This window comes from Labrus mixtus, chromosome 6 (genome assembly GCF_963584025.1).
Source record: "Labrus mixtus chromosome 6, fLabMix1.1, whole genome shotgun sequence".
Lineage (NCBI taxonomy): Eukaryota > Metazoa > Chordata > Actinopteri > Labriformes > Labridae > Labrus > Labrus mixtus.
Window position 1 is genome coordinate 21644104 of NC_083617.1, and position 6005 is coordinate 21650108.

The window sequence follows — 6005 nt, forward strand, 5'->3', positions numbered from 1 at the left end:
TACAGCTACTGTAATTTTACCATGTAGAGGTCACACACACACACACACACACACACACACACACACACACACACACACACACACACACAAAATATTCAAGATTATTTTCTGGGATTTTTAGCCTTTGTCAGAACACTTGGCGTCTACAATTGCCCCCAAGGGTTATGTTTGAGCCATGTGCAATTTAAAAGTAGTACCTATTCATTATTTAGACAACAAAATGTGTAAAAGAAATTGGTCTGAGATTTTTACCAGAAATTGTTCTTAACATTAAACATTTAAATAATGTATTCAATTAAGGACTATGATTAATAAGGGATATGAGTCTCTAAACAGTATTATTTTCTCTTTGGATTCATTTTCTTTTTACTTTTCAGCTCTGTGACTCTGAAACACCAACGCCTGAGAAACATGGCGAACAACAGATCAAATGGTAATATATCAGTTTTCATACAAGCCTATCTCCTTCTGAGTTTTTTTATTTATCTGAACAAATTGAACGAAAGATGTGTGCCAATTTTTGATGTATGACAAAGCCAAGTCTTCTGGGGAACATTTATTCTGGGGTGCTGGAAGTCTGCTCTAACAGAAGAGACGTTGCAGATAAAGGAAACAATGCACCAGTTGGCACAATACTTAACAGGATTACTGAGGCACCATGGGAGTTTGTTCATCAAGTCATCGTGTGTGTCTCAGGTTGCAGGGAAGGGGGTAATGGGTTTTCCGATTAGAAATCAGAGATAGTCTGCAGCCCACTATGAAGCGGTCAGGCTGAGAGTCAGCACCTTTAAGTTTGAGGCCATGACTCGCTGCCTGATGTTGAAGGATTCCTCCCACTTGGTCGGCAGCAAGTGGCAAGTGGCAAAGTGTTAAAAAATGAAGCCAATGCTGAAGTGCAAAATCCTGTAGTTTGTTGAGGGTCTGCTTGAGGCTGGCTCCAAGAGCCCTAGAAGTCACATACAGCACCCAATTCAAAAATTCACGTTTTTACAGTAATAATTAACAAGTTTACAGCCTGGTTAAAATTAAATAAATTTAGTCTGATTCGTTTTTGTGCTCATGGGCACACACTTACGTGGGATGAGTTTTGATTGGATAAATCCATAGTTAGGAGCGAGGCTGCTGATTGATAGGCAGCGCGGTGTAGCAGTTTGTCAGGAAGCTTAAAACCGTCGTTCGGTTGACTGAAAGTTAGGCTGAGACATGATTTCCAGTATGCCGCCGATGAGCCTCCAGAGCCCTCTGCTGAAACAGATGAGTGACATCACTCAGGCTTCGTCCATTACAGTCTATGGTTGGGAAATAGTTACATCAAGCATCTCAGGATGTTGTTCATTCGGTACGTTCTGATGAAAGGGTTTTCCATAAAGTACAAGAAATACTTTGGATTCAATAAAAAGATAAAAAAAAATGTCATTGGATCGTGTCGCATCACACTAAGTTATTCTTTTTTTTTTTTTGTCATAACTTTTTTTGGGGGCATTTATTACTATTATTATTGGACAGGAGAGCTGAAGAGAGACAGGAAATGTTAGGAGGAGAGAGCGGGGGACGACATGCAGCAAAGGGCCGAGGTCAGACTTGAGCCCAGTAGGGGTGTGGCCAGAGGGAGCCACCCCAAAATCCAAATCTATGATTGACTATTTGGCTAACCAGAGGCGGGACTTAAGATAAAATAAACTATTCTGGATATTTTAAACAGGCATACTTTGCTCTTTCCATAAAAATTAGCAATTGCATGAAATTTTCGAAGTAGTTTAAATTGTGAATTTGCACATACATCTTTGTTTTTGAGACCCTAAAGAATCTAGCTAAGAAGACTTATATTTTGCCATATAACATATCATTAGTTGGGATAGAAAGGGTAAAAAAAAAATGTAATTAATCTGCATGTGTGTCCTCAAACTCCATGCCCCTTTTTTGAAAGTGTGTTGAATGAAGAAATCCCAGTCAGTGATGGACAGGCTTGTATAGTCCAAAGCTTATGAGTCAGACAGTCTCTCATTGCCAGCAATCTAATTTTGGTCACATTATATCTTTGAACTTCACAAGTCTGACAGTTACTTTACTTTACTTTAGGGGTCATTTTCCTGCTTTTTGCACCTCCCAACTTAACACCAAACCTCTCTCCATCTGAAACATCATTCTGAAAACTTAATATCTTCGGATCCCAGCGGTCATACGGTCGTCTGATATAAAGTTCTGTGTTGTTGTTTTGTCTGCAGGTTCAGATGAGTGGAGGATTGTTTTGATTGGGAAGACTGGGGCAGGGAAGAGTTCAGCAGGAAACGTCATCTTGGGCAGAAATGCTTTTGATTTGAAATTTGAAATTTGAAATTTTTAATGACCGTTATCATGTCTTCAACAACGAGAAGGACGACCCGTCACAAGTCAGTCAGCTGCTGGATAAGATACATGATAGATGATCATGGCTAACGGAGGGTCAAACTACACCACAGAGATGTACCGGAAAGCGGAGGAAGAGTTAGAGAAGGAGAAACAACGACTCCTGAAAGAGTCGGAGTCTCAAATGAACAAAGAGCTGGAGGAGATGAAGGCCAAGTATTCTGGGGAGATGCTGGAGCTGCAAAAAGAAATGATGATGTTGAAATTTCAGGCTGAAGCTAGAGATCAGGCTGAAAAAAGGGCTCCTTTTAATATGCCTTTACCGGTTATGCCCTGTGTGATCAGTTAATGAGGATAGGATTACTGGTCAGAGCAGACCAAAAGCAACAGCTAGGTAGAAATCAACTAAATATATTATCCATAAATGTATGAAACATGTGATTTATTTCATAAATCTACACTAATATGCAGGATTATAATAAAACTGGCACAAGTAACTATAACGTTTACGTATATTATGTATGCTTGGTTGCTGAATGTTTAAACATGCACACAGTTAAGAATTAAGAACATTCATGAACACAAAAACTAGCAGCTCATTGATGAATATTTTGATGTATTGTATGTAGTATGTGTTGTATGTGTTGCTAGGTTTCATGAAAAACATGTAGGTTAATAACATGAAAGGAAATCAAATAGCACAAAACTAAGTTTGAAAAACATGTTTTGTGCATTATATGCTTCAATATATACTTTTGAAAAAAAAAAAGTCATATAAACCGCTTTAAATAGACTATTAAAATGTCACTAATTCAATAAATCTGCACATTTTAGTACAATCTGTAATCAGGTTTGTGACATATAAGTTTGATTGAAAGAATTAGGCTCAATCTAAAAGATTTGCATTGATAATTAGTAGATCTATTGAATTAACCTAATGCAAGGTTGAAGGATGAATTTGCATGATTAAAAAAAAGATAAATTATTAGTGTTTATTGGCATGGCAAAATGTACACAGAATATACAAATACCCACACATAATAATACAAATGAATGTTTTAAATGTAGATTTATAAACTGCCCATTGTTTATTAAAAAAAAAGTGTATTAATAATGCATGTGCACAGGTTATATTGGAGAGAAACCTTCCATAAAATCGATGTTCAACATTCATTATGGAAAAAATGCACATTTATAAATTATGCGTAGGTTTATGTACCCGGCTTTCAGAATAAAAGCATGTTTAAGTGATTAATTAAGGGAAAAGTGTTATTACTACTCAGGCTAATTGAATCTGTTGCTGTTGCAATCTTGTTGCCATGGTGATGGGAGGCTGTGAAGGTCAGCAGTCCCGAGGCTGATGGAGATCATCACAAACACAATGCTAATACTATGGAAACAGTTTGAATATTCCAATGCTCTTTTTATTATCAGATCCTCATAGGTACAGCCTGTGACTGAGCAGCTCCTGAGGGTTTTCCATGTTAAAAAGAACACCCAGAATCCCTTGCTGGAGGTGCAGAGTGAAGCCTAAAGGGAGGACATAGAGTTAAAAGGAAATAGTATTCTTCAGCATGTATCGTTATCAGGTAATTTTATAGGTTTTCAGTCATCTGCCGAGAATTCTCATCCTCCTCTCTTTCTTTCAACAGCTCTGTGTTAATCCTCTCTGTCCATCTTGAGGATCAAGTTTCCCCTAAGAGCTCATTAAAGTTCATCAAATGGGACACATTGACGTCAACTATTGGGAAGCAGCTGCAGTTTGAAACAGATATCAGCATCAGATGTCTTAAAAGCCCCTGTGAGGAATTTTCAAATGGTTATGAAACAAACTGAAATTGAGAGTTATTTGTCAATATAACCTATAAAAGCACAGAAAACTGATCACTTCTAAAGAAGTTATGTTTAATGCCTGTAACAGCTGCTGCGGGTAATGTGTCAGACACACAGACAATGTGTTGGGCAGCAGTAGCTCAGTCTGTAGGGACTTGGGTTGGGTCACCGGTTCAAGTCCGGAAATTGGTCTGGTAGCTGGAGAGGTGCCAGTCCACTTCCTGAGCACTGCCGAGGTGCCCTTGAGCAAGGCATCGAACCCCAAAACTGCTCTGGAGCGCTCGCTGTGGGCAGCCCCCTCACTCTGAGACCTCTCCATTAATGCATGTCCATAGGATCCTGTTTGTGCATGTGTGTATAGCATGTTCATTAGACAGAGTGTAAAAAACGAATCTCCCCACACAGGATAAATAAATTATAAATTATTATTATTATTTACAAGGGAGACATGGCAAGACAGGCAGCAGTAAAAACACAAAGTTATAGACAGAGACACAAATACAGACACAGTACAATTTACAAAACATTACATTTTGCATTAAAATAGAACCAGGTATGAGCCCTTTTCCCAATTTTTGTTCGAGCTTTTGGGACAGAGAGTGTAAAGAGATCCCGAGAACGCAAGGAATACTCCAGTACTTTTCTGCATGATAAAAACACATAGATAGTGAGGAAGCAGACCAAGAATTGCCTTATATATAAAGGTGTACCAGTGTAAGAGCCAACGGGTCGCCAGAGCAAGCCTTCCAAACCGAGAGCCTATAACTGAAGCCTAACGTGAAACCATACTGAGTTCAATTAAAGCGCTGTCAATGTTATACCACAGTTTCTTTAGTAACTGTCTGCAAAAAGAAACAGAGCAATGTGTCATAGTTTGAAAAACCTTACAAACTAGAGGAGAAAACAATCAGTACCATCAGACAGAGCCATGCGCTGACACAAAGAAATGTTACTAAAAACATTAGATATCAGAATGTCTTGTGTGCATGCCCTGTGTTGTCTACAGATATTAAATGTGTACTTACAAGCTCTATATTGTCACTGTGCCTCAGTATCCTTTCTCATCCTTTAACTACTTGATATTTTCAACTTGTTGATGGAATCAGGCCAGAACATCTTTTAACCAAACAAACAAAAAGGCCTTATAGAGCTTAGTTTAGATTAATCTGAGTTTTTGCATTCTGCCTTCTTTTGCTCTCCACACAAACTGCTTCCCTGCTTACAGCCAAAGCCCTTTGATACACCAGTACAAAATTAATCACACAATAATGTAAGAGGTTTCTATGTAAAGTATCCATCAGAAGTCATTAAGTCCCCATTCACATACATTCATACGCTGCACATGAAGCAGAGGGAGCAACTTGGTGTTATGTGTCTTGCACAATGAGCTGGGGATTGAACCCCCGACCGTCTGGTTGAGAGACGACAGCCTCTAAGAACTGAGCCACAGCCAGCCCTTCATGAAATGGGTTATTTAAGAACAAGGAATGGAGTAACTGACAAATAACATGAAAGATATAATAATATTACACCCAAAATGAGAAAACCGTATAAATCCATACTGTTTGGAGTCCTGATTCAGATTTTGTTTTAAAGTTTAATAATATAAACCTGTGTTTTATCATTTGAAGATCAATTGTTCAATACTGTGAATTGATTGTTTTCAGCTTATTTAAGATACAACAAGGATAATTATTTTCTCACTAACTCAATAGAATTTTTCTTAAAATACCATTTTATTTTAAAACTCAAGTTTGAGAGGTTGAATTACCAGATTCCACAATGACTTTTGTAGATAAACCAACATTTTCATAAATACCTGGGTT